This window comes from Cnephaeus nilssonii (genome assembly GCF_951640355.1).
Source record: "Cnephaeus nilssonii genome assembly, chromosome: 14".
NCBI lineage: Eukaryota > Metazoa > Chordata > Mammalia > Chiroptera > Vespertilionidae > Cnephaeus > Cnephaeus nilssonii.
Genome location: NC_137085.1, coordinates 35,838,205 through 35,859,122, shown reverse-complemented (window position 1 = coordinate 35,859,122; position 20,918 = coordinate 35,838,205).

The following is a 20,918-nucleotide window of genomic DNA, read 5'->3' as shown; positions in this document are numbered from 1 at the left end:
TAATAAAGTTGGATTAATAACTACCATATTTCTTAGTGTCTTATATTTGTTGCCATTGTTCTTTGTTACTATTTTCACATTCTACTCTTTTTCTGCTATATGTGGTTTCACTCAAGCATTTTATATGAGTCCATCTCTTCTCCCTTGAAAATCTAGACATGATATACTAGGTGAAAGTAACTGCAGTAACTAGGCCTTCGGTGTGTACTGTTATGATGTAGGAGAAGTGGAAGCATTCTATAGTCCTATGTATGATTAGGTCTCAGTGAGCTTCACAATTGCCTCTCAGTTTCCCCTTTCCCACCTTAGGTGGGACAAAATGGCTGGAAGATACTGGAGCTGAGTATATGCCTTCTCCCAAATCAGTAAGCTCTGACAAAACTCCAGTAGGTTAGCCCTAAACAGTTTCTCTTGAGGGCAGCCCTTGTCAGGAATAAGAGAATGTTCTTTCAGAGGATAGAAACAGAGGGTATGTATCCTACCTCATTCTATGAGGCTATCATTACCCTAACATTATACTTAATGGTGAGAACTAGAATATTTCTTGCTAAGATCAAAAACAAGGCAAGAATAACCTCTCCTAACACTTCCTTTCATTATTATACTGGAAATTCTAGCTAATGGAATCAGAAACAGAAAGGAAATAAAAAGTGTACAGATTAGAAAGAAAAATAAAACTGTCTTTATTTGCAGATAACATGATTGTCTATATAGAAAATTTGAAAGAATCAATGACAACGAAAAATCCTCCTGCAACCAAAAAACAATTATAGGAAGACTAGAGGCCCAGTGCATGATTGAATCATGCACGTGTAGGCTTCTGAAAGGCCTGGTGTCGGAGCAGACAGGCACCCAGCTCCCCCACTTTTGATGGTCTGCGGCCGCTGAGGGGGGCTGCCGCGGACACCTGGCTACCCTGCCGTTGAGAGGCGCAGCTGGGTGTCCGTGGCAGGCCCCCTCAGCGGCCGCGAATCTGGCCGTTGAGAGGCACAGGGGCGGGAGTCCCGCCCCCTGCGCCTCTCAACAGCAGGGTAGCCCCCGTCAATGGCAGCAGATCCGTGCCTCTCAATGGCCGGATAGGCCACCCTGAGTCCCGCCTCCCAGCCTCCCGCCGCCCAATCATGGGCGTAGCGGAGTGATGGTAATTTACATGTTACTCTATTATTAGACTAGAGGCCCAGTGCATGATTGACTCATGCACATGTGGGGTCCCCTACACGCTTTCGCTTTTCGCGGTGGAGCTGGGTGCCTGTCCGCTGGTGCACCAGGCCTTTCAGAAGCCTCCGGCTCGGCGGAGGCTTCTGAAAGGCCTGGTGCCGGAACAGACAGGCACCCAGCTCCCCCACTTTTGATGGTCCGCGGCCGCTGAAGGGGGCTACCCTGCTGTTGAGAGGCGCAGGGGGCGGGAGTCCCGCCCCCTGCATCTCTCAAAGGCCGCTGAGGGGGGCTGCCGCAGACACCTGGCTACCCTGCTGTTGAGAGGCACAGCTGGGTATCTGCGGCAGGCCCCCTCAGCGGCCGCGGATCTGGCTGTTGAGACGCACAGGGGGCAGGAGTCCCGCCCCCTGTGCCTCTCAACAGCAGGGTAGCCCCCCTCAGTGGCAGCGGATCCATGCCTCTCAATGGCCGGATAGGCCACCTCGAGTCCCGCCCCCCAGCCTCCCGCCGCCCAATCGTGGGCATAGCGGAGTGATGGTAATTTACATGTTACTCTATTATTAGATAGGATAGGATTTCTACACACCTGTTAGAATGGCCAGAATTCAGAACACTGACAACACCGATGTTAATGAGAATGTGGAGCAACACAAACTCTCAGTCATTTCTGATATGAACGCAAAATGGTACAATCACTTTGGAAGATAGTTGGTGGCTTTTTATAACAGTAACATACACTTTCCCCTGCAGTCTAGCAATTTGCTTCTTGGTATTTACTCAAAAGAGTTGAAAATTTTTAACCACATAAAAATCTGCACAAGAATTTTTATAGCAGCTTTAATTAACTGCCAACACTTTTTAGTAACTGATATATCTTTCAGTAGGTGAATAGACAAATAACTGATATATCTGACACTGGAATATTTTTCAATGTTAAAATTAAATGAGCTATCAAGCCATAAAAAAACATAGAATAAATTTAAATGTATATTGCAAAGTGAAAGTAGCCAATATGAAAAGTCTACCTACTACATAGTTTCAACTATATGACATTCTAGAATAGGCAAAAGTATGGAGACAATAAAATGGCAGCCAAAGATTAGGGGCAAGGGAGGGATGAATAGGCAGAGCACAGGGGAATCTTAGGGCAGTGAAACTACTCTATATGATACTGTACCAGCAGATGCATGTAATTATATAATTTGTCAAAACCCATTCAATGTACTACTCCAAGAGTATATATACCCTAAGGTGAACTATTGGCTATGAGTGATAATAACTTGTCAATGTAGGTTCATCAATTGTAATAGATACACAACTCCGGTGTGAGAAGTTGACAGTAGGGAGGTTGTGTGTGGCGGAGGGGGCGGGGGGGGGCGGAATATGTGGGAATTCTCTGTACTTTCTGCTAAATTTTGCTGTGAACCTAAAATTGCTCTAAAAATAAAGTATTTCTAAAGGGGAAAAGAAAAATACTTATCAAGAGTACTTTGCACAGTGTTTGCCTTCCTCTTGTCATATAGTTTACAGGAAGGACCAAGAAACTTTTTATACATTGGCAAAATCTCATACTTCTTACTAAGTATGTCAACTGCCAATATTTTATCCCGTGTGTGTTTAAAGTCACAAAATATATCTGAGAGTTTCTTTAATGTGAAGTTTTGTGTTGATGTCACTGACTCTGGAATATCTTCATCCTTTTGTTCCAATCACTTTCCTCAGTTATGTTGATTTTGCCTCTACTAAGTTCCTGTGTATTTAGTCTCTGTTGTCTGCAAATTTAATATTCCCACCGTCAGCTATTTTTCCTACAACTTCCATTTACACTCTCTTAGTTTCACTTCGAGCCTAATCACTTTTCTCTTTGCTGCCCTTTCATCTTTGTTGCCTCTTGTTCTCTCTTGCACTTACCCAGTTTTGTGACATGTCGTGAATATTTGTTGCCAGAGGAAATAGGACCTTGTGGAGTCACGAGAAAAAAATTCCAGGAACACACATGTGGGAAAAGTTTAAATGTAGTGGCAAGATTTATTGGGGTGAAAAGAAACAATATGCCCTCAGGGATGTAGAGGGCGACAGCCTCTTGTAGCAGGTGTCCGGAGGTCCTTGCTTACCTCCATATATTTTCTTGGTTTGGGGAACATGTAAGCTGTCTTTCAAACTATCCAACCTCTTTCCTGATTCTTTCCAGGGCTGTGCTGGACCCTCGTCATATCTAATTTCTTTCCTGGATCTTCTGGGTTTTTGTGCCCTTATCCTATCCCATCCTTTTCCAAAATTTTCCCAGGCTAGACTCCTCCCTCTTATGGTCACCATTTTTGTTTCTACTGCACATGCCCCGAAGTTCTGCTTCTTTATCCAGCTTCTACTGCATATGTGCTTGGTAGAAAGAGTCCCCCTACACACCACCATCTTGGCCTATACTGTACATGCAACCAGCAAAGAGATTTCCCTCTCACTGTTTATCTCTCCCCCTGGGAATCCAGGTGAATGGGCCAGTTGTTCCCCAAGAAGATTTTGGAAAGCTGGTTTTTCCTGCCATTTGCCTGAGGATGCAGTTGTCTTCTGGGGTATCTGTGAAGCTGTAGTTCCAGACTTAAAAAGGCTTGGCTAGTTTAGGTTCTTCCTTTTTTGTTAATACCTAGCTAGCTACCTACATACACTAGCATAGTCACTAGGCAACAAGGAGGCAGACTATGCCATGTTTTGCTGTCTGTGCATGAACTGAATAACATGCACCGTGACCAAGGACCAACAGACTTTGGAAGTGGCCTGATTGTGCACTGATTATCATGCACGTCTGTTATCTTTGTGGCGATTTGTAGACTGAACTAATTGTGAAGTTTGGACACTTTCTCACAGTTAATAGAGAATGGTAACTGAAATTTGACTTGTGTTGTTCAGGCACTGGGATTATTTACTAAATGATAGGAATTGAAATTCATGCACAGGAGAACTGTACAGAGAGTGGAGATTGCCTACATTTGGTAATATTCCAATGTAAGAAAAAAATACCTGGCAGAATATAAAATGAGATGAGAAATCATATTCTTGTTATGAAGAAGTCTTTCCCTTCATAACAAGTATATGAAACCGAGATATCCTACAGAACAAGACAGTGGATTTGACAAGTCTTTTGCCATTCCTTACATGGCAAAAGGAAATCTACACAGTTACAAGATAAACGACAAACTAGAAAATACAGTATAAACATCTGACCAAGGATTCAGCCAACAATTTCTTCCCCACAACAGTAAGAGGAAGGAAAATAGTGAGTCAAACGTCATGAATCAATAAATGAGAGGCTAAGCTAAATTTCTCGTATAGTGCGGACTTCTTTTTATGAAATGCAAAGTACCTTCCAACAGAAAAGGTGGTGAATTACCAGTCTCATCCAGATCCTTTGCAGTGCACTTAGAGAAACCTTTAGTAACAGTGGAAAAGATGAATATCATCTGCTCTGTAAGAAAAGGAAAACAATTAACAGAAGGTCTGTTTCTCCAGGGCAGAATTCCAATATTGTCTCTGCACCACTGAGCTTTGCGAAACATTGAAACACACAGTCGCTAGCAAATCACTCTTAAACAATCTAGAGGGAAAGAAATGGAAAGGGTAATGAACTTGCCAATTACCTTTGTAGTCCCAACTCCTGAAAATAACCATGATGGGAAATATCTGATGCCACATATGTGAACCTTAAAGGACTTAGAGATTCAAATGAAGCAGAGTGGGGGAGAATGCCTCTGATAACCCACTAAGTTGGATTATTTAGAGTCTCCACTGGGAAATGTTGATTAGGAAATGAGAGGATACAGGCAGGAGCAGTTCCTGAAATTGTGCCTAAATACCTCACATATTCCTTAGGAATCCCGTGGACAACTGTGAGCTGCTGACAAATGGAGTATACTAAGCACAGAGATCATGCCCTTGTCAGCCAGCATACGAAGAGCATTACTGATCCTCAGCAAATCATTACTGATCCTCAGAAAAATGTACTGTGACTGGGTCTAAAACCTGACTGGAATGTTCCATCTATGTGTGATATTGGAGATGGGTTTGCAGCTGCACTTGCCAAATCACCTTTGCAAAGCACAGTAGGTCACAGTCTGAGGAGCAGAGGATGCTCTGGTCTTGCTCAAGCAGAAAGGATTATAAAAGAGCCAAGTTCTCTCCCACAAAGGGAGGGGGTAGCAGCTTATGGATTAGTGATGAGTACAAGTATCTTTGATCCCTCAGCTAATTTTCATCTTGAAACCTGGGTAAAAAGTCTCAGGTGCTGGGCAATGAGTTGCAATCTCTCTGAGCAGGTGCTTAATCAGGAGCAGATAGGATGGATTCAGGCCCGAGCATCTGGCATCTGGCATCTGCTACCAGCTCTTTCTCTGCCTTCTGGGATGGCTGCAGATAAGTCCCCAACATCTTTGAGTTGATAACTTCTTTTTGTTGTTGTTTGGATATATATATATATATATATATATATATATATATATATATATATATATACACACACACACACACACACACACACACACACACACACACACACACTGAGTGGCCAGATTATTATGATCTCTGAACACATAATAATCTGGCCACTCAGTGTACTTATGTATAAGGGAAAGCTTGCAAATCTTGATATGTCAAGGGACCAGGAGATAGTGGCCCCCAACCTCTGGCTAGTAAGTCCTCTGCTTCTTTCTAACTACCCACAATGCAGTTCTTATACATGGAAAAACTTTATTTTAAAATCCCAACTCTGTGGTCAGTCTGCACTGAGTGGCCAGATTATTATGCATTCAGAGATCATCTCCTAGAGGCCCAGTGTATGAAATTCGTGCATGGGTAGGGTCCCTAGTGGCTGCTGGCTGCTGGCCTGGGGCCTCCCTTTCCTGGCTGTCGGCTGCTGGCTGGGGTCTTCCTTGGTTCTGCACCGCCCCCTGGTGGTCAGCACACGTCATAGCGAGTGATCAAACTCCCGGTTGGTTGAACTCCTGAGGGGACACTTTGCATATTAGGCTTTTATATATATAGATATACACTGCGTGGCCAGATTATTATGATCTCTGAACGCATAATAATCTGGCCACTCAGTGTATATCCTATATAATAAAAGCCTAATATGCAAATTGTCCCCTCAACCAGGAGTTCGACCAGCAGGCAGGCCAGCCAACCACCCATGTCCCCTCCCCTGGCCAGGCTGGCCGGACCCCACCCATGCACGAATTCATGCACCAGGCCTCATATATATATATATATATATATATATATATATATATATATATATATATATACTGAGTGGCCAGATTATTATGCATTCAGAGATCATAATAATATGGCCACTCAGTGTATATAAAGTGGTGATAACACTACTTGGTGGCATATTTGATTAAAAATCCTCCGTTACCAATTGCAAAACAAACAGTAAATGCTTTCTCTCAGTAAGTCTGCATAATAGTGTTCTGGACTTTTCAAATCTGAGTAAGGTTCATAAATACACCAGGTGAAGAAACTGAAAGAGGAGACAGTACATAGCCTTTTATCCAATAAGGTCTTGATACTTAAGTGTGACTCTTAACCAAGGATGTGCAGCGGGTAAGAACACAGGTTCAGAGTGTGTCCTAAAAGTCAGACTGCCAGGATTTAAACATTGTAAGACCTGGGACAAATTTCTTTTCTAAACTTCACTTCCTGCATCTGAGAAAGATACAGAATCTATCTTGTGGAAGGCTGAATAATACCTTTGCCCCAAAATGTCCAAGTCCTAATCCCCAGAACCTGTGAATGTCACTTTAAATGGCAAAAGGGATTTTGCAGATGGGATTAAGTTAAGCAAGAAAGAAATGCAGCCACGAGTCTGAAATGCTCACATTTTCTGCAAGCCACCTTCTAATTCGGAGAAACATGTGTAGAGGAAATCCCCTCCTTATTTCTAACTGAGTTGTAGCCCAATACAGGATTTGTAGTCTTGTTAGATGTATGGTGTCTTTGGTGTGCTCTCCCTTAAGGCCTAGACCAGCACTTGGCACAGCATGGAGCGCGGATGATCTGTATCATAATTCTCTAGGGTTCTGGTTGAAATCCAGATTCCCAGGTCTACCGTAAAGCTAGGAAGTTAGGATGATGGGGCCAGAGTTAGGCATTTTTCATAATTGGCACCGAGTAAGCATTTCTGGCCTAGTCTAAAAGCAGCTTGAGTAGCCTCTTTGGCCCACTTTCTTCTAAGACCATATCCTTAATTTGGTCTTACAGCTTCCAAACTGACCAGAGAAGGGCAAGGGTCCCACAAGGGGAAGGGTCACAGCCAAGTAAACAATGTTACATTTGGAGGAAAAACACACACACACACACACCAAAAACTTTATTCCAGGCAAACAGTGCAAGGGAAAAAAAGGAAGAAAGCAATTCAAATTTTAGGAAAAGCAATTAAATCTGTGTGACAAAATAATAGCTGAATTTAAAAGGAAACAAAAATATAGCATGATTCTAACCAATTGATGTGAAAGACAGAAAGAAGCAGGGGCACTAAACCTACAAAGCAGAAAATACAATCCTATCACACTATTTCCCCCTGGCTGAGCAATACTTAAAGGGTCAATGCAATTTATTGGTTTTCAACCCTAGTGCCAACCTGTATCTAAAACACGGGAGGCATTGATATCAAACTTAGTACAGGTTTAAAACGAAGGTACTTCCCTGTAATGGCATGACAAAATATAAATGTTAACAGCGCAAACAAAAGCAAGCACATATTGACAGAAGTTTAGTTGTACAAGGGGAATGGAAAGGCAGAGGAATTGTGGGGGCACCGACAGTCTCGGGCATAGAATGAATCGTGAGATTGGGGTTCAACTTGATAAAAAAAGAAAGAAATAATAACAGCTAGTACTTCTTGAGAGCTGTTGTGTGTTGGCCACTAACAGCTGCAAATGCATTATTATTTGCATTATCATGAGCAACCCCATAAGGTAGGCATTATCCCTTTTCCCTGGCTTACAAATGCGGAAACAGAGCCACAGAAAGGTCACGGAGCTCATAAAGTAAAGAACACGGATCCAGCCAGGTGGTCCATCTGCAAACCCGGCACTTTTAGTCACTAAGCTCCCACTTCCCTTTCAGTAAAGCCAGCAAAAATAATAAAGTGAATGTGACATATTGGAAAGGAAGAGGGAGGAAAAGAAATGGGAGTGAGTTTATCTTCCTCCCCATGGTACATGTTGCATAAGTGGATATGTCATGACACAGCAGGATAAGCATAATGTTTTGAATTATGGAGGTAACACAGTAGTAGTGAAAATGTTCTCCTGAGAAGGGATTGGGGTGGGAAGAGTTGAATTTCAGTATTATTTGAGTTGCTATCATGTGCATGTATTATTTTCATAAAATTAAAAGACTTTCTATTTATTTAGAAATATCTTCAAGTGGGTAAGTGCATCAAAACATGAAATGAAAAATCATCTTTACATCTCTGATGCATGTGTTAAATATTTGCCTTATCAAGATCATTATTTTAGCTTGAAGGCCTTTAAAAAAATCAAGTATGAATTTCAAGGATGTGTCCCTGACAGATGGGTATAAAACCCCTCTAACCCCAGATGGCACGCTCAGACCATCTGAGTTGCCCACTGTGTATTTTTTTTAATGTGCTCACTGTGCTTCCTTAATAAATTTGCTTGTTTTCCTAAAAAAAGAAAGAAGAAAAAAAAAGAATGTGTCCCTGGTCATATTGTCAGGCATGGCAGAGCTAGGGTACAAGACTATTAGAAGCAAACCCTGCTTCTGAGAAGCAGTTCTGACTACAAAGGGCAGGCGATTCTGGATTCTCAGAAGCCAGGGGCTTTTATCCTCTGGCACTGTAATAAACAACTTAGAGTAAAGGAGTCAGCAGCAAGGTGCCTGGAGCAGTCCACAGCCTCTCTATGATGGTGTTCTTTGTTTTTACAGGGCTAATCTCATAAATGTTGCGCTAGGCTCAGTGCTGTGCATTTTTATGCTCAGTTATCATATTTTTCCATATATTTACTACATAGAAGCAAGCACTTTTATGCTCCCATTAAAATGGGGATCACCTATTTGAAATGCCTAGTGAAAGTAATCAAAGAACTGTGCTAAGAGAACTCATTAATCATACATGCATGTATATGCTCTATCTCCATCCATCATTGAGATATCAATGTACTTAATATCTATTCATCTATCTATCTATCTATCTATCTATCTATCTATCTATCTATCTATCTATCTATCTATCATCTATCTACCTACCTACCTGTTTTAGTCTGCTCAGGCTGCTATAAAAAAAAAGACCATAGACTGGGGGGGCTTAAACAATAGACATTTATTTCTCATAATTCAGGAGGCTTAGGCAGATTCATTTCCTAGTGAGGTTCCTCCTCTGACTTGCAGACAGCCACCTTTTTGCTGTGACCTCACATGACAGGGGGAGAAAGTTCTTGTGTCTCTTCTTCTTTTAACAGACTAACTCCATCATGGCAGCTACACCCTCGTGATCTCTTCTTAAAATAATTACTTCCCAAAGGCCCCATCTCCAAATACCATGATTTTGGGAGTTTAGGGTTTCAACATCTGAATCTTTTATTGGGGCGGGGGGAGGGAAAGAGTGACACAAAAATTCAAACTGTAATTCTATCTATTTACATACGTATGTACCTACCTCCTATTTATTATCTGTCTATCCATCTATTCTTATGTATAGAACAATACCAAAATGGCTTACAAATCACTTCCCTACATTATTTTATTTTAACCTTTCAAAAATCTTGCCATGTAAATAGGCCACAGAAAATACACTAAGATACATGGAGGTTGAGTCATCTGTGATTTTGCAGCCAATAAATGATGGTGCAGAGAATTCAACCCACATTTTCTCTGTCCTCTCCTCCCTCCTACTTCACTCTATTCCAGCCACATTTGTTTATTAACTGCTCCCCGAGGACACCAGGCACCCTTCCTCTGAGCCTTTGCAGTGATTATCCCCATTACATGGAATGACTTTTCCTAAGATATATGGCTCAGTCGCCTCCCTCTAGATTGTTCTGATCCCTTCTTCCCAGTGAGGCTTATCCTGTCCACTGTTTACACTGAAACCCTGTTTCTCTCTCCCCACAATCTCATCCTCCATATACTCTAGGGTCAGCCAGAACTGGGTGCAATTTTAACTTGTATGAATTAATATTTTAGAAGTGTAGGTAGGAGCCAGGCAAGATATTAAAGAGGATCTTTTCTGATATATTTAAGCAGCATGATAAATTCTAAGTAAACTTAAATGTTGAATAATTACAGAGCAGTCATGAGCTCTTTCTTACGGTTTTCCTCCAGACTCAAAAACCAAGGTGCCAAATTCAGCCTTACTGGGTGAAGTGAAAGTGTGTGAGAATGATTGGTCTAAGCCTAAATTAAATAAAAAGACACACACAAAAATTTAAAAATTTAAAAACTAAAACTAAGTGTGGTTTCCTATCACACACCAGAGATTATCTAGCCTCCACTGATGTCAGAGTGGTGAGAGAGAAGAGAGAAGAATAGAGCGAAGAGATAAGAGTGAGCCACCTCATCTCTCCCTCCTCTGGACCTTTCTTCCTCCTGGATTACCATCTCTTACACTCAAAACAAGATTTCAGGCATCAGCAGGTGCTTGGGTAAACTGCTTGGATACATCCCCTTAAACCTGATCACCTGTCCATATCACAGATGCTGTAGTGATGGGAAGGGATAATACCATTCCCATGATTGGAGGTGCTAGTGTTCACACTGGCTGATTAAATGAGTGGGAGCTGGGGTGAACACACTGACCTTGTAGCTTTCACCATCCATGGGAACTGTAGATCCCATAAGCACAAATAGACCTGGAGATACAGTGTTAGACATTCAGGTGGCAACTCCAACACCAGCAATAGTGGACGTGTCAATGGGAAGAATACCTGGGTTGCCACCAAAGGCCAGCTGGATGTTGACAGTGGTGTCAAATGTGGAACCTGGCAATTGCAAACCTGCACTACCTGAGTGCATTATGCTGCCTCTGGCTGACTGGGCTGCAGGAGAAGTTAAACCTACAGCTTGTGCTGGGGCTACTACCACTTTTTCCAAAAGTAAAAAGATTTTAGGCTGCTGCCCTATCATTGGCCCCAGATGTAGGCTGAGAGGTAGTTTTGATGTCCAAGGGAGGGTTGGAAACTTGGGTCCCTTTGCTGACTAATTTTATAGGTAAATGCGTGGATTCATCCACTGAGGGAATGCTCACACTGGGTTCTCAGAATTAGGAAGTGGCATGGACAATGGAGAGTGGTTCTTCCTAGAGACAGGGGGATGGGGGAGAATGGAAAATGGCAGCCTGGGAAGGAGGAAGAGTGGACATAGCCTCAGTGTCAATGGCAGGGTTGAATTTGCAGTGATGCTGTCTACTGGAGCATAGGTGACGGTGAGACCATAAGTGGTAGCAAGAAGAGCACTGGGCCCTAGCTGGTTTGGCTTGGTGGCTAGAGCGACAGCCTGCGGACTGAAGGGTCCCAGGTTCGATTCCGGTCAAGGCCACATGCCCAGGTTGCGGGCTCGATCCCCAGTGGGGGGGTGTGCAGGAGGCAGCCAGTCAGTGATTCTCTCTCATTATTGATGTTTCTATCTCTCTCTCTTCCTTCTCTGAAATCAATAAAAATATGTGTGTTTTTTTTTTTTAAAAAAAAAGAGGAGCACCGGGAGAGAGGTTCTCCTCCGCTGATCATTGGTGGGCTGAGGGCTGGTTTGGGGGCCAGTGGGATGGTTGTATTTTAGAAAAGTTGTAATTTTTCATCAAAGAAATTCCCCAGAGTGTTATCCCATATCTATTAGAAGCCAGTTTCTCTGGCCTTCCTTGAATATGTCTAGTAAAGCATCTCATTCATATCTAGAAAGCAAATACTTCATTTATTGCAAGTTAACAGTGGAGCAAAGTATTGGATTAAAGTAAAATCAACACAATTTGAGCATTGTGAGCATGCCAGCTGGATCCACTCTTCAGCACACCTAAATGTAATTCCAGATATTCTTATGTCTAAGAGAGGAGACATACCCTTTGGGGTCCAGGATAAAGGAAACATGTATTATTATCCAGGAGCTGGAAGCATCAGCATGATAAAAAAGATCTGAAATATTCTGATCTGCATGCGCCTTTATCTAATTTGAATCTTGTTGAGTTTTGGGGTGTTTTTTTTTGTTTGTTTGTTTGTTTTGCTCACTTCTTTGGAGTGTCTTCTCTTTTATGGGACTGCCATTGTGTATCATGCATGTGACATGCAGGAGTTTCAGGACTAAAAATCATGTAGAACAGTAAAAATATGTGATTTTTTTTGGTTAAAAATATATTTAAAATAGCACTGTAGATAATTCATCTATTACAAAATTAGTTTTAGTCCTCTGCTCATCAGATTCCTTTGATAGGATAGCAGAGCAAATTTGGACTTTCATCCCCTAAAAACTTTGAGGTTGGTAAGACACAAAAGGTTTTGTTCAAATACAAATTCTGTTTGAGAAAAGGAGAAATATTATAAGCCCTTTCTAACCTCTCCAGAGCAGAAATGATTTACAGTTATGACATTTAACCATAATTCTTTGATGTCATTAGAGGAAAGTTCAGTAAGGAACAATCTCTTGATTTTCTTTGTTTGAACAAAAATAGCAAGCTGGTGCAAATTTGGAGAAAAGATTTCTTATAGGAACTCTGAAAAAGATGATCAAATGTAAGACTTATTTGAAAACAATAAATTATAGTCATGTTATTCCCATCTTTTTTTCCCAAAGAAAAAAAAATTAATTAAACATATGATTCAACTAGGGCCTCAGAACAATTAAGGAAATCTGGACAAGGATGTTTCAGAAAAGTCCACTTCTTGATATTCCTGTCAAATGGGAATAGATGAACAATATGCTTTTTTTTTTTAACCTTACTTGTTCTTATAAAGCAAAATAATATTAGTAGCCAGTGGCTATTCTGAGATAATTTGGCTTGGCAGAAGCAAGCATGTTGAGACAGAATTTGTCAAGGCAAAAGTATTTTAAAACAATTAATTTAATAGTTAATAAAAATATTTAAATAATAACAGCAGTTTGTAGTTACCTGATTAGATTACTTCTAATTTAACAATTTGTAAAGCACCAATCTCCAGTCATATTAAATGAGCCTCGCAGTGGGCAACATTGTATGGAATCTCTAGTGGTGACAATAAATCATAGCTGACAACCTGTGGTAGAACACTCACTCTAGTTGTCTTGTCTTGCTTACCAACAACAATCATTGTATTTCATACAGAGTTCATGAGGACTGTTAATGAGTGACCCCTGGAGCTCATTAAATTAATATTTTTTCCAAATATAATTTTGTCTCCTTGTTTGAAGAGCCCCCTTTCTCTCTCTCTCTCTCAATATATATATTGATATCTATACTAATAAAAGCCTACATGGTCCTCATGCCCTCATGCACAACGTTATCACAAGATGGCCACCATAAGATGGCTGCACGCACAGAGCAGGCCAGGCAGCTGCTCTGCGCGGTGAGGCTTGGGGGTCCTGTGGCTCTGCGTGTCATGGAGGAGGCCAGGCCTGGCATCTCTGCCGCCTCGCATGGAGGAGGCGGGTCCCGGCAGAGGAGGCTGGTCACAGCAGGGGAGGGCAGTTGTGGGCCATCAGGCTGGCAGGGGAGCGGTTAGGGGGCAATCAGGCTGGAAGGCAGGAGCAGTTAGGGGCAATCAGGCAGGCGAGAGGTTAGGAGCCAGCAGTCCCAGATTATGAGAGGGATGTCCAAACAGGCAGTCGGACATCCCCCAAGAGGTCCCAGATTGGAGAGGGTGCAGGCCGGACCCACCCCATGTGCATAAATTTCGTGCACTGGGCCTTTAGTAGAGATATATTGCTTTCTAGCAATGTATCAAAACCTTTATGTGATTAATTTCTTCCATAATTTCTTGGCTTTTGTTGGTTTATTAATTTTATATTTCTATACTTTTATTTAAATACTAGATGCCTGGTGCACAAAATTCATGCAGGGGAGGGTGGTCCCTCAGCCTGGCCTGCAATGATGCCAGCGTCCCGCTGCCCAGCCTCTGGCCAGAGGCACCTCCCTCCCTCTGCATGGCTGGGGCGCAGGATGCTGGGCTCACATCGCCCCCAGAGGCCCCTCCCTCCCTCCATGTGGTCAGGGTGCGTGATGCTGGGCTCATGTCACTGGGACGACACTGCCAGCATCCTGCCCTGGCCACTACGGGCGCTGCCATCTTTGTGATGGAGTGATGGTTAATTTGCATATTACCCTTTTATTAGATAGGCCTGGTGCATGAAATTCATGCATGGGGGGGGGGGGTCCCCTCAGCCCAGCCTCCACCCTCTTCAATCTGGGACCCCTCAGGGGATCTCTGACTGCCGGTTTTGGCCCCATCTGCAGTCGGACATCCCTCTCACAATCTGGGACCACTGGCTCCTAACTGCTCACCTGCCTGCCTGCCTGATTGCACCTAACTGTCCCCCCTCCTGGCCTGGTCACTCCCAACTGCCCCCCTTGCAGGCATAGTCACCCCCAACTGCCCCCCATGCTGGCCTGGTTGCCCCCAAATGCCCCCCCTGGTCACCTCTTACTGAACCCCCGCCAGCCTGGTTGCCCCCAACTGTCCCCCTCCCCGCTGGCCTGGTCACCCCTTAGTGGCCCCCTACCGGCCTTGTTGCCCCTTACTGTACCCCTCTGCCGGCCTGGTCACCCCCAACTGCCCCCTCTACTGGCCTGGTCTCCCCACACAGCCTGCTGCTTGGTCGTTTGGTAGCCCCTCACTAACCTCTCTGCCGGCCTGGTCGCCCCACACAGCCCGTTCGGTCGTCTGTTCACTTGTTTCGGAAGCGATGGTTGCTTAGCCTTTTATATTTATAGATTGTTTTAGAAGAAACAGAAAGTAAATATTTCCCTAGTCTGTCATCTTGAACTGTTGTTTTTAGCATCCAACATTACCATAAAAAAACCAAATCTCTGGCATTAACAGATATAGCACTCAAGATTTCAACTCTTCTTGAGTAGTCACCAAGGATTTAACATACAACTATCTCTAATAAGAAAATAATACCTAGCTCATACAGTTGACTTGAGGATTAAATTAGATAATGAATATGAAAATGCTTCGTAAAGTATAAAATTTATAAAATGTTATTATTTTATTTATTGTGTTTCTACTTTACCTGACAGTTATTTATGACATTGCTTACATGAGAAAATGCTTTCTGGTTTACTGATGTGAAAACTAGACTATGTTTTCCAATAGCTCAATGGAAATGGCATTGCTTGTGAAGGTTAGGTTCCAAAGTAGATGTAACTAAACACCTTCCCCTCTCCATTCCTTTTCTTCTGAATCACTTAGCCAAAACATAGGCTGCTGAATATGAAGCTTTAAAGCATATTATCAATGTTTTACAGGGAGTTATTCTCATAAGATTTCCAACTAATAGCAGGAGGTTTTAAAATTCTTAAAAGATCATCTAATCTTTGAGATTTACAGCTCTACTTTCATGTCAAGCAAGTGGTATTAATGCTAGATAATCATCTGAACTTCTGGGTGCTTCTCTGAACTAAAGTTTTGAACCTCTTGAGGTTTTCTCCTTGTTATCTGAAATTTGTGCCAGATAAGGCTTTTCCTAAGGAGTACAGTCAGGCTTTTATATTCTCACATAGAAAGAAACTCAGTGAGTTCAGGTGGGAGTATTGAGCTCCTGGTAAAATATGATCATTATGAAACAAATTTCCTCAAAATAGAAAAGTGGTTATTTCAGGTTTTCAATACCAAATTTATCTATACTTTGTACTTTCGCATGCTGGATTGTTGTACTTGCTACACTTTAAAGTTATTGTATTTTTTAATTTTTTTTGCATATGTCTGTTTTCTCCTAGATAATATTCCTTGAGGCCTGGGATATCTTTTTCCATGTATTGATGTTTCCTTGGCATTTTACTTGGCATGCAGTAGTTAGCTATGCAAATGAGATTTGAAGAAACTTATAAGTTATGTACATATTTCCATTATCACTTTACAGATATAACAGGAAAAAAAGCAATGTTGGTGCTGAAAATTCACCTCTAAAAAATATTGACTCCACCTTTAGTGATTTTTTTTTTTACTATTTTATACATTTCTACTTTATATTTCATCTTTATTTTTGTCTGTCTTCATGACTAGTCCAAGAAAACTAGGTAGGTATGAGGGTAGAGCTGGACCACAGGCCATATTTGGCTGAAACAGTAAAGAAATGTGTGGATTTTTGGTGAGAGCATCCTGAAGCATACAGATCTACATCCTCCCTTTGAAGCATGTGGAGAGATCTGCTTCCAAGGAGTTTTATTAGCAGCTAATCAAGATGTTTTAGCACAAGGCTCCTGATTAGCTATTAGTAGGCTAAGAGTAAATCAGTGTTAAAGTAGTTTCTGATTTGTTTTACATTGTAAATGTGTAGTTTGTTGTTGTTTTTCAAAGTTTCCTGGACATAACCTTTTGAGGGCCACCATTCAACCCACTACATCAGCCATACGATACTTTGTGTTTGGCTGATAGCTGCAGTGATAGCACAGGAGAACAGCTGTTTCTGTAGCTGCACGTAAGGTCTGGCTTAAAGAAAAGGGGCCTCTGGGGGTTGCAGGTGGCTGAGCAAATGACGGGAGCTGAATGAAGAAGTCACCAGAAAGACCTTTGGTTTACAGAGATCTTTACCTGGCACTTGTCTTCAGAGTATGCAGGAATAGGCCAGAAAAGTGTCAGGCAGCGCCCACCCTAACTTACTTTTCAGGTACACTTTTGAACTATTGGCTGTTTAAGAGTGTTCTGTTTTATTTCCACACACTATGAATTTTCCAGTTCTCCTTCTGCTATTGATTTCTACTTTCATTCCATTGTGGTCAGAAAAAGATACTGGTATGATTTCCATCTTCTTCAATTTGTTAGAACTTGTTCTGTGACCTAACATGTGATGTGTTCTGGAGAATGTGTTCCATGTGCACTTGAGAAGAATTGTGTGTTCTGTTGCTATTGGGTGGAATGTTCTTTTAGGTCTATTTAGTCTACAGTGTTAAATGGTCTGTTTCATTACTGATCTTCTGTTCATCTGAATACATTATTGAAAGTGGGGTATTAAAAACTCCTTTAATTGTGTTGCTGTCTATTTCTCTTTCAATTCTGTCAATGCATATCTCATATATATGGGTGCTCTGATGTTGAATACATGTATATTTATCATTGCTAGATCTTCTTGATGAATTGACTCTTTTACCATTATTTTTTTGTGACAGTTTTTTACTCAAGTATATTTCGTGTGGTATAAGTATACCACCACCACCATTCCCCACCCCCCGACTATTCTTTCTTTGGAATATGATTTTTCAATGATTTTACTTTCAGCCTAAAAGTGTCTTTAGATCTAGGTGACATTATGACCTTCATCTTTAGGCTTTCATCTTAATTCTCAACTCATTTGGAGTCTGAGTAGTGTGCCTTTTACTGTTGACCACTTTGGAGAATTCAACAAATTATTCTACTTAAGCTGAGCCTCTTTTCTCTCCCACATCTGAAATTGAATAGTTATTTATTTCCTACCTCATTCTTTTGGAACTTGGTATGCAAGGTTTAAAGGGTGAGCTTTCTTAAAGGAGACCAATATGCTTGTCAAACTGAAGAACTCTGGTTTACTGTGCAGAAATCATATCAATTTGTTTGTTGTTAGCACTTCAGGGAAATTGTCTAAAGTAGACTTTGAGTCTGATATTTAAATTTATTAGACCCCGAATTAAGTATTTTAATAGAAGAAAGTAGGCTGGTCTGTCCTAGAGCAAATTATATCAGAGTATGACAGTTGCACCACCTACATCAGACTCATTCTAATTGAGTCACTGATAGTTCCCTCTCCCCAACTAAATTGTGCACATCTGATAGCCAAGAACTATGTTTTATAGTTCTTGCCACCCCCAAATCTAACCATGTCTAGAATAGAATGCCTTCTATGCACCTATGTCAATTTATTTTAAACAACAGCAGTACATGTATGTTTCCATTTCTCTCTAGGAAATGAAGCTACATGCCACAATATTCAAACATCAAGCCTTTAAATGTTTGTGAACCCATAGATCTATGAATAGTTTGCATAACTGTCTTTCTTCTGCACATTTCTAAGACGAGCCTATCAAAATATGGCCATTAAGAATTTTAAGTGCAAAGAAATAATAAGCAAAGAAAAAGAAATTGCTTCTCAAAAGATCTTCTTCCACCAAAGTAAAGACTAAAGGTCAAAAAGTCAAATTAACATGGGAATTTTTACTATTATAAGTAATAAGAACACTGACAAGAACAATCACAGTGCTGATTGCTATTATCATCTTTTCACTTTCCATTACAGTTGTTTATATTATTTTCATGGGATTTTAGTGAAGTTATCAAGGGTTTTATAATAGTCAAATTAAAAAAACACACAAAGTTTCTTGAAATGTCAATATAAAGAAAAATGAGTCAGAACATGAAAAATGTTTTAGACAAGTTGACAACATATATTCTTTGTTCATTTCTCTTTTTGAGAGAAGTTTCATCTTATTCACACCCACATGTCCAATACACTGAATAAAATACAACCAGTCAATCAGAGGGGATAAAAAATAAAAGATAAGCTGGTTCCAGAAAACTCTTCTATATTATTCCTGTTATATCTCAGATCATTTAATGTAGAAGAGTTTTGAAATTAAAGCATTTTGAAATATTCTCTAAATGTTGTTTTATAATAATTTGCTTATTTATCTCAATATGAACTTGTAGAAATATGTATTTTATTTTAACACTAGAGGCCGGGTGCATGAATTCATGCACCAGTGGGGTCCCTTGGCCTGGCCTGCGGGATTAGGCCAAAACTGGCTCTCTGACATCCCCTGAGGGGTCCCAGATTGTGGGAGAGCACAGGCCAGGCCAAGGGACCCCACCAGTGCATGATTATGGCCGGGGAGGGACGTGGGAGGTTGGCCAGCAGGGAGGGACCAGGGGAGGGCTCTGGGGCATGTCTGGCCCACCTTGCTCAGTCCCGATCAACCGGACCCCAGCAGCAAGCTAACCTATCAGTCGGAGCATCTGCCCCCTGGTGGTCAGTGCACATCATAGCGAGCGGTTGAGTTGCCTTAGCATATCATTAGCATATTACGCTTTCATTGGTTGAACGACCAACCGGTCAACTGAACACTTAACATATTAGACTTTTATTATATAGGATTTGCATTTAAGTATTTGTATTTTTGCATTTTTCCTTTACTTCCTATAATAATCCTTTAGGAAAGACTACACATATCCCTTACATATTGTCCACACTCTACAACCCATGCACATGCAAAACAACCTTTGGGGACAGATTAACATGAATTTGATTGTGTTTAGAAGGATGTGGAACCCATAATGTTTTACATCTCAACATTTTGAAAGTGGCTTTTGGAAGTAACCTTAGTTTGAGTCCAAGTTCCATTGATTTATAAAATTCATTTCAGATATACCTAGATATGTATAGTAAAATGGTGAATCTATATTACTGGAAGTCTATTTACATGAGCAACTGAAAATAAATCAGGAAAAATATATTATAACCAAGAGTCAGATATAGTAGATTAATAGAACAGAAGGTAGATCCCAGAATTAGATGCACACATACAGAGACAACTGATTTTCAACAAAGGCACAAAGTCAATTCAGTGGAGAAAGACAAATTGTTCTGGAAGCTTATAGTGCATGGGTATCATGCATAGATAGCCATATATAAAAGTCTGAACTTGAATCCTTAAATCATGTAAAGAATGAACTCAAAATATATCATAAATCTATAAAACTTCTGTATGAAAACATGGGGAAATGATATAATGTTGTTAACCAGTGTTATTATAATAAATTTAATAATTAAAAAAAAAAACATGGGACAAAACCTTTGTGATTTTGTGTTAGGCAAAAATTTCCTAGAAATGATACCATAAACAAGATTCATAAAAGAAAAAATGATAAACTAGGCTGGTTTCATCCAATCTTCTGCTCTTTGAAAGTCATTATCCTATCTAATAAAAGAGTAATATTCAAATTAACCATCACTCCGCTCTACCCACAAGCCATGCCCACAAGCCACGTCCACCAGCCAATCAGGAGTGAATACGCAAATAAACCCAACCAAGATGGCTATGGCCACAGAGAGCAGGAGAGAGGTTGTGTTTCCCCGGCAATAGAGGAAGCCAAGCTTTCCGCCTGCCCTTGCCAGCCTAGGCCTCCACTCAAGGCTACAAAGTTTCAATGATAGAAGATACATAAATCCAAACAGAAATGGTGGCATCCATGAAGCTGGAAAGAGCAGGAGGCTAGGGTTGTCCCCGGCAATGGAGGAAGCCAAGCTTTCCACACACCCTGGCTGGCCCAGACCTCCGCTTAAGGCTACAAAGTTTCAATTATAGAAGATACATAAATCCCAACAAAAATTGCTGCTGCCACAGAGCAAGCAGAAGGCTTGGCTCTGCTTCAGGCTACAAAGTTTCAATAGTAGAAGATAAATAAACCCCAGATATCAGGGCCTCCGCTTGGGTCACCAGAGTGCGTAGCCGGCCTGCAAACCACCATAGGCCCCTCGCCCAGGCCGCCCCATGCCCCAGGGGAACCCCACCCTGATCTGGGACACCCTTCAGGGCAAACTAGCTGGCCCCCACCTATGCACAAGGCCTCTATCCTATCTAATAAAAGAGTAATATGCAG